The sequence below is a fragment of the Muntiacus reevesi genome, chromosome 3 (genome assembly GCF_963930625.1).
Source record: "Muntiacus reevesi chromosome 3, mMunRee1.1, whole genome shotgun sequence".
In the NCBI taxonomy this organism is placed as follows: Eukaryota; Metazoa; Chordata; class Mammalia; order Artiodactyla; family Cervidae; genus Muntiacus; species Muntiacus reevesi.
In genome coordinates this window covers 109,636,713-109,647,463 of record NC_089251.1, presented here as the reverse complement: position 1 = coordinate 109,647,463, position 10,751 = coordinate 109,636,713, and the positions used below count along the sequence as shown (strand labels likewise).

Here is a 10,751-nt window from a genome sequence, read left to right as displayed (position 1 = left end):
GTGAGTTCAGTTCCAGGCCACTATAATAAAGCCAGTATCTTTTTTTTTCTCTTTCAAATCATTTTAATAACCTAGCAGTGATTCAGAGTATGAAAAGATGATTCAAACATCTTCCCTTTAAAGAGGATGCTACCATAATTGCTTCACAACAAGCATGATCAAAGGAAAGGATGAGACCGGATTCAAGAAGCAAGAGTTGTAGCAAGACTTCAAGGCTCACAGATTGAAGAGCATGGTTTCAGAAAGTCTCCTGGGGCTAGCAGGCAGCAGAAGGGATATGAGATTTTAAGAGATCCTCAGAGGACGGGCCGAGGTTGCTGGGTCATGAACACCTTGAAGCATTTCTTGATGGTAATTTCATCTTGAGCGTATTTGTCGTCCAGGGAGAATTGAGCGGTATAGGCCCAGTGGGTCTGTTGTCCCATAGAGTCAGGCTTCTTCAGCGTGTAGACCTGGTCTCCCTGCCCACTGTAGTAATACTGAAGAAACATGACCACAGCAAAGCCTAAGTTTTCAATTCCCTCTGCAGCTACCTCTAACTCATAAAGCCAGTATCTTAATAAAGCAAGTCACACAGATTTTTTTGGTTTCCCAGTGCATATAAAAATTATGTTTGCACTGTATGTAGTCTATTAAGTGTGTAGTAGCATTATCCTGAAAAAATAATATACATACTTTAATTAAAAAAATAATGCTGTTCTACTGTACAGCTCACAGAACCCTGCTCAATGTTATATGGCAGTCTGGGTGGGAGGGGAGTTTGGGGGAGAATCAGTTTAGTTCAGTTCAGTCACTCAGTTGTGTCCAACTCTTTGCGACCCCATGGACCAAAGCACACCAGGCCTCCCTGTCCATCACCAACTCACAGAGTCCACCCAAACCTATGTCTACTGAGTCGGTGATGCCATCCAACCATCTAATCCTCTGTCATCCCCTTCTCCTCCTGCCCTCAATCTTTCCCAGCATCAGGGTCTTTTCAAATGAGTCAGCTCTTCGCATCAGGTGGCCAAAGTATTGGAGTTTCAGCTTCAGCATCAGTCCTTCCAATGAACACCCAGGACTGATCTCCTTTACGATGGACTGGGTGGATGTCCTTGCAGGCCAAGGGACTCTCAAGAGTCTTCTCCAACACCACAGTTCAAAAGCATCAATTGTTTGGCTCTCAGCTTTCTTTATAGCCCAACTCTTACATCCATACATGACTACTGGAAAAACCATAGCCTTGACTAGACGGACCTTTGTTGACAAAGTGAAGTCTCTACTTTTTAACATGCTGTCTAGGTTGGGGGAGAATGGTCACAAGTATATGCATGGCTGAGTCCCTTTGCTGCTCACCTGAAACCATCATGGCATTGCTAATTGGCTATAACCCAATACAAAATTAAAAGTTTTAAAAAAATTAAAAATTCAAAAAAGAAATAATGCTGTTAGGAAACTCCCTGGCGGAAGGATGCCACACTTTCGCTGCTGAGGGCGCAGGTTTGATCCCTAGTTGGGGAACTAAGATCCCATGGCATAACCAAAAATAACAAACAAAAATAAATAAAGTAATTAAGTAAGTAAAAATAATGCTGTTGGTACACTAGACCTGGGTTTCAAATATTTATTCTTTGCTAACTAAATTGACAATGGGAAAAATAGCAAATTAGTCTGTAAGCCTCAGTTTCTTTATGTATAAGATAAGGGTGATAAGAATACTAATATCACAGGGTAATTGTGAGGATTAAGTGAGATAATACATGCAAATGATTTAGCAGAGTACTTGATACATTACAGATGTGAAATACATTTTAAAAATAAGTATATTAAATAAATTAACAGTGTTGGAGAAATAGTGCCAATAGACTTGCTCAATGCCAGGTTGCCAAAAGCCTTTAATTTGTAAGAAAATGCAATATCTACAAAGCACAATACAATGATGTACAACAAAATCATGTATGCCTATAGTTCCTATTTATACTTTCTTATACCTAGCTCAGTGCTTGAGACATAATAAAATAATAATAATCTTGACGCCCTCCTCCAGGGGATCTTCCTGACCCAGGTATTGAACCTGAGACTCTTATGTCTCCTGCATTGGCAAGCAGGTTCTTTACCACTAGCACCACCTGGGAAGCCCCAAGTTTGATGAGATTCAGTGAAAGAATAAGTAAAATTCAAACATTGCCTTTTAACCTCCATCTCCTAAGTTTCACATCGTCGTTTCTCTCATTGCACCTGTGACAGGTGCTTAATTAATCTCTGGGGGCTTCTCCAGTGGCTCAGCAGGAAAGAATCAACCTGCAATGCCAGAGACGTGTCAGGAGCCATGAGTTTGGTCCCTGAGTCTGGAAGATCCCCTGTGTAGGTAATGGCAACTCCAGTTCTCTTGCCTGGGAAATCCCATGGACAGAGGAGCCTGATGGGCTACAGTCTATGGGGTCAAAATCAGTGGGACACGACTGAGCGATTAAACAACAACAACAAACTAATCTCCAGTGATGTCAGTCAACTCAGTTCTGGAAAATCCCAATGCATCTTTGAACTTCAGATGTGTCCCCACAATTAGGTCCTATAAAATCCTGCTAATTGTGACTTAGCCATAATTTTGGCTAAAGTTTAACCTGAATGCTGTGTCCACAGAAGCACCAACTTCCCACCTCCCTGTAGATATGGGTTCCTCTGGAGGAAGCAAAGTCATTCAGCAAACATAGGAGCTGGAGACACATGTCAATTCAGCTTTTCTAGGCTTTAGAAACAGAGTTCCAGTGTGTGGGTCCAAGGACTGAGGTGTTCTTGGCCACAAGCTCCAGGACACAGACCTTTGAGAGGAGGACCATTCAGGCACCATTTGTAACAAGATACAGCACAGAAACTGAGGCTCAGAAAAGTTAAGCAATGTGCCTAGGGTCACACAGCTGGAAAGCGGCCGAGCTAATAATCAAACCCAGATCTCTTTGTCCTTGAGCCCAGGCCCTGGCCAACCATCTGCTCATAATACTGGCCTCCAAGAGGTCTTATGAGCATTCAAAAAGATAGTACATAAAGTTTTTGGCATGGCTTAAGCATTCAAAAAATGTCGTCTTCTGCTGCTTTTGCACAAATCCCTCTCTAACCTCTTCTTTCCTTCGTTTCGCCACGCTAAGATCAAAAGATTTTGCATAACAGACCTCAGTTGAAATGCCAGGTCTGCCACTCACTAGCTAAGGCAAATCATTTCACCTTGCCAAGCCACAATTTCTTCTGTCAAGTGTGGGGATAATATCTATAACAGAGGCTTATGTTGAGTCAGGGAAAGAAGGGGAAGTTTACACAGATGTGATAGGTCATCAGTCACATTAAGAAGAGTTTATTAACAAAGCATCCATGGGAGCAGGATCTACTGGGCTGTCTTCTAAATTAGTTACAAAGAAAAACAACTGGAAATCCGTAAGCAACAATAAGCAACGTTAGAATTTCCCTGGCAGTCCAGTGGTTAAGACGCCATGCTTCCATTGCAGGGGGCATGGGTTCAATCCCTGGTCTGGGGACTAAAATCCCACATGCCACATGGCATGACTGAAACAACAACAACAACAACAAAATAGTGAGTAATCTCATGGAAATGATAAGATATAAAGTTATTACTTTTTTTAGAAACCAGTGTTCCTATATTCAAAGCCCTGCCCATTCGAAATTATAATAGAAGTAAACATGTCAGTTATTACTGCAACCAAAAACATAAAAATATCTGGGTATAAGAAATCCCTCCAATAATATGTGAAGTTCTATCAAAATTGTTTTTGAGAAACATACATATATATGGCACATATATGTTATTGATATATAATATAAAGCATCTTATAAGGGAAATTGGGCTTCCCCGGTGTCTCAGCAGTAAAGAATCTGTCTGCAACACAGGAAAAAGAAAGCCGGGTTCAGTCCCTGGGTCAGCAAGATTCCCTGGAGAAGGGCATGGTAATCCATCCCAGTATCCTTGCCTGGAGAATCCCATGGACTGAGGAACCTGGTGGGCTACAGTCCATAGCATCACAGAGTCAGACACAACTGAAGCAACTTAGCATATATATATGCTTAGAATGCGTTCTTAGAATATATATATTCATATATATATATATATATTCATTGGAAGGACTGATATTGAAGCTGAAACTCCAGTACTTTGGCCACCTGATGCAAGGAACTGAATCATTGAAAAAGACCCTGACCGTGAGGCTGGGAAAGATTGAAGGCAGAATAAGAAGGGGATGACAGAGGATGAGATGATTGGATGGCATCACCTGGCATCACCAAGTTGATGGATGTGAGTTTGAGCAAGCTCCGGGAGTTGGTGATGGACAGGGAGGCCTGGTGTGCTGCAGTCCATGGGGTTGCAGAGAGTTGGACACGACTGAGCGACTGAACTGAACTGATACCCATATATATGTACCAGGTTTCCCAGGTGGTAAAGTGGTAAAGAATCTGCCTGCCAAGGCAGGAGATGCAAGAGACGTGAGTTTGATCCCTGGGTTGGGAAGATAGTCTGGAATAGGAAATGGGAACCCACTCCACAATATTCTTGCCTAGAAAATCCCATGGACATTGGAGCCTGGTGGGCTACAATCCAGGGAGTCCAGAGTCAGACATAACTGAGCAATTGAGCATACACACACATATAATATATTCACCAAAAAACCTTGAAAATGCTTGGATACATGAAGAAGCATAATCTATACCTGTGATGTTAGATTTCTCTATATTAGTCTAAATTTTAATGTAATACTTGTGCATCATTTCTGCATGCCTGTGTATCACATTCACATACCATAATAACCTTTTCATAACTCTATGTCACAAGTGCATTTCTCTCTGGAAGGATACACAAGAAATTGGACACAGTGTTTACCCCCAGAATGGAGAACTAGCTCACTGGGGATAGAGGTGTACATTTGTTTACTACAATAGAGATTTTTTTTAATAAAAATTTAAAATTTTTTCCTTTGGCTATGTATTACCTCTCCAAAAAATGCTTTTTTAAAGGAAAAAAAAAACAACCCAACAGTTGAAAGAGCATTCTGAGTGCAACGAAACCTAAACTTGTGGACAGTCACCTCTCCAGCTCTGTAGTAGCGAGCTGTGTGAGTCGGGGCAGGTCTCAGCCTCCCTGCCTTCTTGGTTTCTTGCCCTGTCACACAGCTATGTGGGAGCAGATCTCAGAACCCACGTCCCCTTGCTTTGCCTCTGACGTCTTTCCACCGCATCCAGCTGCTTCACTGTGAGCACTGGTTTTTGAGGATGGTAAATAGCCACTTTGCCTGGAACGCACACATAGACACACAGACACACATAGACAGGCAGACAGACATACATATAGACACACAGACAAACACACACACACATACACAGAATTTTAGAACGATGTGCATGCAAGGCAGATTTGCTCTCTTGGGAGCAGAAACCCTACCCTCAGCCCCTTTCTGCCCTGCTCGCCTGGAGACTGTCTAATCTTGGGAAAGTTACAAGTTTCATTCTGTTACTTGGAAGCTGCTGCAGCCAGCAAGGGAACCCGAGCTGACTTGGAGCCAGGGCCTTAATTGGATTGGATCCCCATAGAAGCCATTAGTCTCTCACTGCAGCTTGGCAGGGAAAAAATACCGTCTCTCCGACCCCAATCCCCACTCACATACACCCCAGCCAAGATCTTCAATGGCCTATCACCCAAATAAGGTACTATATTCAGTTTCCAATTATTTTCATTCTCCCTTTCATTTGAACAGCTTTTTACTGTTTCCAGACACTAGAATATACTGTACGTATTATGAGCAGTCCCATGTGATCTCTTTATTAACTTATGCCACACATTTTTATTGAGGGCCTCCTATATGCCAGGCATTGTTCCAGGCCCAGGTCAGATAGCATCCTGGTTTTCACAAACATTGACGAAGACAGATAATAAGCCAATACCCAGGCCAATATACCTATGCTAGGAGGTAATAAGAGTTATGAAGAAGAAGAAATAGGAGAAAGGAGATGAAGAGAGGAGTTGAGGGGGAGTGGTTAAGAACAGCCTCTCTGATAAGATGACATTTAAGTAAAGACCTGAAGAAAATGAAGGTGATGTCTAGGCAGCATCCAGTGCTTTAGGCAGAGAGAACAGCAAGTGCAAAGGCGCTGAGGCAGGAATTCCCTTGGTGTCACAAAGGAGGCAGATGGGAAACAAGAGATCTTACTTGCTTGCTGAGACCTCCTGCCAGTTCAGTGGCTCCTGCCCACTTCTTGCCCGACGAACACTGGAGAGTAGCAGAGGGTTTAGAAAAACTTCTTCAAGGAATTCCCTGATGGTTCAGTGGTCAGGACTTGGTGCTTTCACTGCCAGGGCCTGGTTCAGTCCTTGTCCAGAAAGTAAGATTCCACAAGCCTCCAGCACAGCCTAAAAAAACAAAGGAAAAAAAAAAAAACTTTCTTTAGCTAGATAGCAAAAATCATCTCATGACAATAAATAATCCATCCCCAAAAGAAAAAGATATTTTAGGAAGCTATCCATGGCTATATTACCCATAAGGGCAAAAAAAGATGTATATATTAATAATTATGTATAGTATATTTTATAATTAGATATGTATATATAATACAGATATATATGTATAAATGTTTATATATATGCATATATATAAAACCACTAAAGCATATATATATGCATATATATAAAGCCACATATATATGCACACATATATGTGCATATATATAAAACCACATATATATAAAAGAGAACTAATGTTTGTTGGCCAAATATTGTGGCTGTAACACTCTACGTTGAGCCTCTGTATACGAGGATACTATGGCTCAGGGAAGACACGAGACTAAGATCACACAGCCGGGGTTTAAACTCAGGTCCGCTCGCATGCTTGTCGGCCCCTCTAGACCCTAAGCATCATGAGGGCAGATCCCCGTCAGTCTTCTTTACCCTCGTATGACCAGCACACAGCACAGGGCCTGGCCCAAAGTTGATGCTCAAAAAATGTTGACTAAACAGTTGAAGATCTGTATTTCCAAAGCCTGTTTGTATTCTAATATACCATTTTGTTCCCCTGTCAAAACATGATCCAACCAATCACTGGAATATTCTGCAGCTGTTAAAAATTCCTCAAATAAAGCATAGTTTGAAAAACCCCCATAGTTCATCCACACAATGCAATAATACACAGTCGCTTAAATTGGTGTTCAAGGTTGCTGAGAATGAGGCTGCTGCTGAGGGTAGGAGCTAGTGGAGCTGGCCATCAGGATGATGGCATTCTGTGCCTGGTGGCCTCAATTCAGTGCCACTCACTGCTCCCTCGGCCCACATCCCCACTCCTACCTCCACCCCAACTCCAACCTCCTAGCCAAGCCAAACATAGCCTGGACGTTCAGAAATAATAATAATGACAACCGCCATCATCACTGTTCTTATTACTAGAGGTGCTTTTAGCACTTAATACGTGCTGTATTAAGTACACTGTATACACAATGTCATATAATACCTACAACCCAAGTCCACTGTTATTATTGAATCCCATTTTACAGAGGAAGAAACTGAGGCTTAGAGACCCTCAATCAGTTGCCCAAGTCAAATAGCTGGTAAGTAAGAGACAGAGGCAGGATTTGAACCCAACTCGATTCTGACTCCAGACTGCACCACCCCCTCCCATCACCCACAGCCATCCTGTGGGCAATAGCCTGTGTTCAACCGTCTTCCACCAAATGCCTGTTCCACCCTTTGCCTCTTGACCTAAGACCATGGATATGACCTTCAGCACAGAGAAATAGCTCTCAGCGCCAGAGCTGGAGGCCTCGACTCAGATGCGCTGTCCATTTCCTACCGTTTAAAGGTGCAGGGACAGCCAGGTGCTGCCACAGGAGAACGCAGGGGTGGGTCTCCAGCCCCCAGCAGCTTCCCTGAAACATCAGACCAAAAATCGACCATCTTTTCCAGCCACAAAGATTGATTTGAATAAGGACACTTCTTTCTCAATCCTTGGGCATTCACAGTTCATTTATTTGGTACTCTGAGGTCTGAACGATCCCAGTTTTTTAGATCACAGCTAGGTAGCAGAGAGGGTGTTGAACTATTTGAAACTCAAGCTGGCGACTGTATTTTTTCAAAGCTGAGATGTACCATTCACGCTTCAAAAGAATAAACAGGGCCCCCAGCTCTGAGCCACGCCGACTCTCAGCAGCCAGAGGAGACCTGCGAGCCGCGGGTTGGTGTTTTCCCAGCTGCATCCCACATGCTCTGACCTGCTCCCTCCGTGGTCGGTGGCTTGGTGATACTTGGAGGCTTGGCTAGTTGATCTGTTTGTTTCCCATATCAGTCACTCATCTCCTTAAATAGCACTGTGCTTCCTTTGGGCTGTCTGTATTTGGACCAGGACTGCCAGTATTTGTATATACACAGGGGACAGTCCCTAACAGAAGGACCACAGCCATTGCTCCTGAGCTGACCGCAGACATGGCCAGGCTTCTGAAGGCTGAGCCCAACACTTATTTTTTTTCCTCCCACTTGGTTTGCCTCTTTGTTTTCAAGTGAAACTCTAAAAGGAGTCCTTTCCTGCCCAAAACCTGTCCATACCCTTCAGCTGCTGAGTCCACCCTGTTAAGGCATGCACCAGAGTCCCTGGATTCAAATAACAGGGTCAGGTGGGGTAAACATGTCCGAGCCCCACAGAACGCTGATGAAGTATGCTAGGAGAGGCCTCATCCCAGCTTCACAGTGTGGGGGCTGACTGGGACAAAGACGGTAAAAGGGGATGGGGCACCTTTTCCTGCTGATCAGAAATAAACACTGCAAGAATCAGCAGGAACAGGATATTTACTTGACCTTCAAGTGACCCCTAACAGATTGCTTTATCCCCCCGGCAAGGGAGGAGATTGCAACTTGTACAGTGGAGAAGCCAGACCACCTCTTAACCCGGTGATCAAAATGAGCACACTCTCCATCAACACGTACGCACTGTTTTATTTAAAATTGATAACCAATGAGGACCAATGATAACCAATTGTGTAGCACAGGGAACTCTGCTCCATGTTATGGGGCAGCCTGGGTGGGAGGGGAGTTTGGGGGAGAATGGATACATTTATATATATGGCTGAATCTCTTTGCTGTCCACCGGAAACTACCACAACATCTATACTCCAATATTAAATAACAAGTTAGGAAAAATAAAAAGAGCACCTTCTCCAAGCAGACAACCATTGGGTGGTTCTTGAAGTGATATCCGAAGAAGCACACAGCATCACTTTTGTAAGATTCCAGCTGAGAGTGTATAACCCAAATCTAATCATGAGAAGACATCAGACACACCCCAGACGAGCAACATTCTGTAAAACGCTCTGTCTTCTTCAAGATTTCAATGTCACAAATGTAAAGAAAGGTAGGGGGCTTTTCCAGGTTAGAGGAGAGTAAAAAGACGCAACAGCCAAACACAGCACATAACCTCAGCCCAGAGCTTATACTAGAGAAAGGAATGCCATAAAGAGAGTTACTGCGTCATCTGACAGAATGGCAGTATGCATAGTAATTACAGAATCATGTCAATGCTAAGTTTCCTGAATTTCATGGCTGTACTGTGGTTATGGAGGAGAATATCCTTATTTTTTGGAAGTATGTACTGAAGTATCAAGGGATACGGAGTGTGATGTCTGCAGCCTACTCTCAAATGGTTCAGAAACCATAGTATATATCCTAGAATTAGATGTATATCCATATTTCTAACATCTACCATCTATCTATGTCTAATATCCATCTATTTATCGACCTATATCTAATATCTATCATCTATCTATCAATGGAGAGAAAAAATAAAAGCGGCAAAATGTAAAAAGTTTGTGGAATCTAGGTGACAAATATGTATATATTTCTCATATATAAATAACATATTTATATATCTCATATAAATAAACTTATCAATAATATGAGCTTTCATATTATTCTTGCAACTTTTCTGTTGGTTTGAAATTGTTTTAAATTAAAATAAACATCCTAGGGGCCCGGAGGCAGGAAAAGCTAGATCCCTAACTGAAATCCAGGGAGTTTTTCCCGCTCTCTTGGAGTGGCTGAAGCAACGGAACTCATTCTATGATATCTCTCTTTTGAAGGACTTTTTAATGTGTTGGTTGGTTTCCCTTTTGCTAGTAGCCAGGAAGACATTCCAGCCTTTTAGATCACCATCGCTGGGGCCACCCCCAAGTCTGACCAGAAGGGCTGGGTCAGCCAGGAAATAACAGCAGTACCGGCTTAACCACTGGTCTTTCCAGGGATTCTGAGCCTCTGGGACCTGCGCTGCGGAGAGAGAAGGAAGAGGCACTATTGCGCCCTTTCCAGAAAGCCCCGCGTGATTCCTCGCTTTGCGCAGACTGGTTCAGCACCCCGCCCCCTATTGTGTCCAGTGGACCAGAAATGAGCAGAACCGGAACCGGGAACACCTTTTTGTTTCCTGCTTGTCAGAGGCACTCAGCAGACTTTTCTCAAGTGCTCCTGACTCAGTTTGTGGCATAAATAGCTGTTGTCTTTTCTAAAGAGGCAATAGGTGTAGTGGTTAAGGATCCCAGTGCTAAATTCGGACTGCCCGGGCCAGGCACTGCTAGCACGTGACTTGCTACTCACTTTATCTGCAGCAAGTGTCTTCACCTCCAGGAGCCTCAGTTTTCCTCCTCTGTAAAATGGAGACAACTTGCTTCCTCACAGGGTCCTACTGAGGAGGACAGATACTGCTGAGTGGGATAGATACCTCATGGAAAGAGCTGTCCCACGCTAA

At 43.2% G+C, this 10,751-nt stretch overlaps 1 pseudogene; it reads right to left on the bottom strand.

Moving 5' to 3' along the window:
- Nucleotides 1-296: 296 nt before the first annotated feature.
- On the bottom strand, nt 297-491 carry LOC136163098 (H/ACA ribonucleoprotein complex subunit 3 pseudogene; annotated as a pseudogene).
- Between the last annotated feature and the right edge of the window lie 10,260 nt (nt 492-10,751).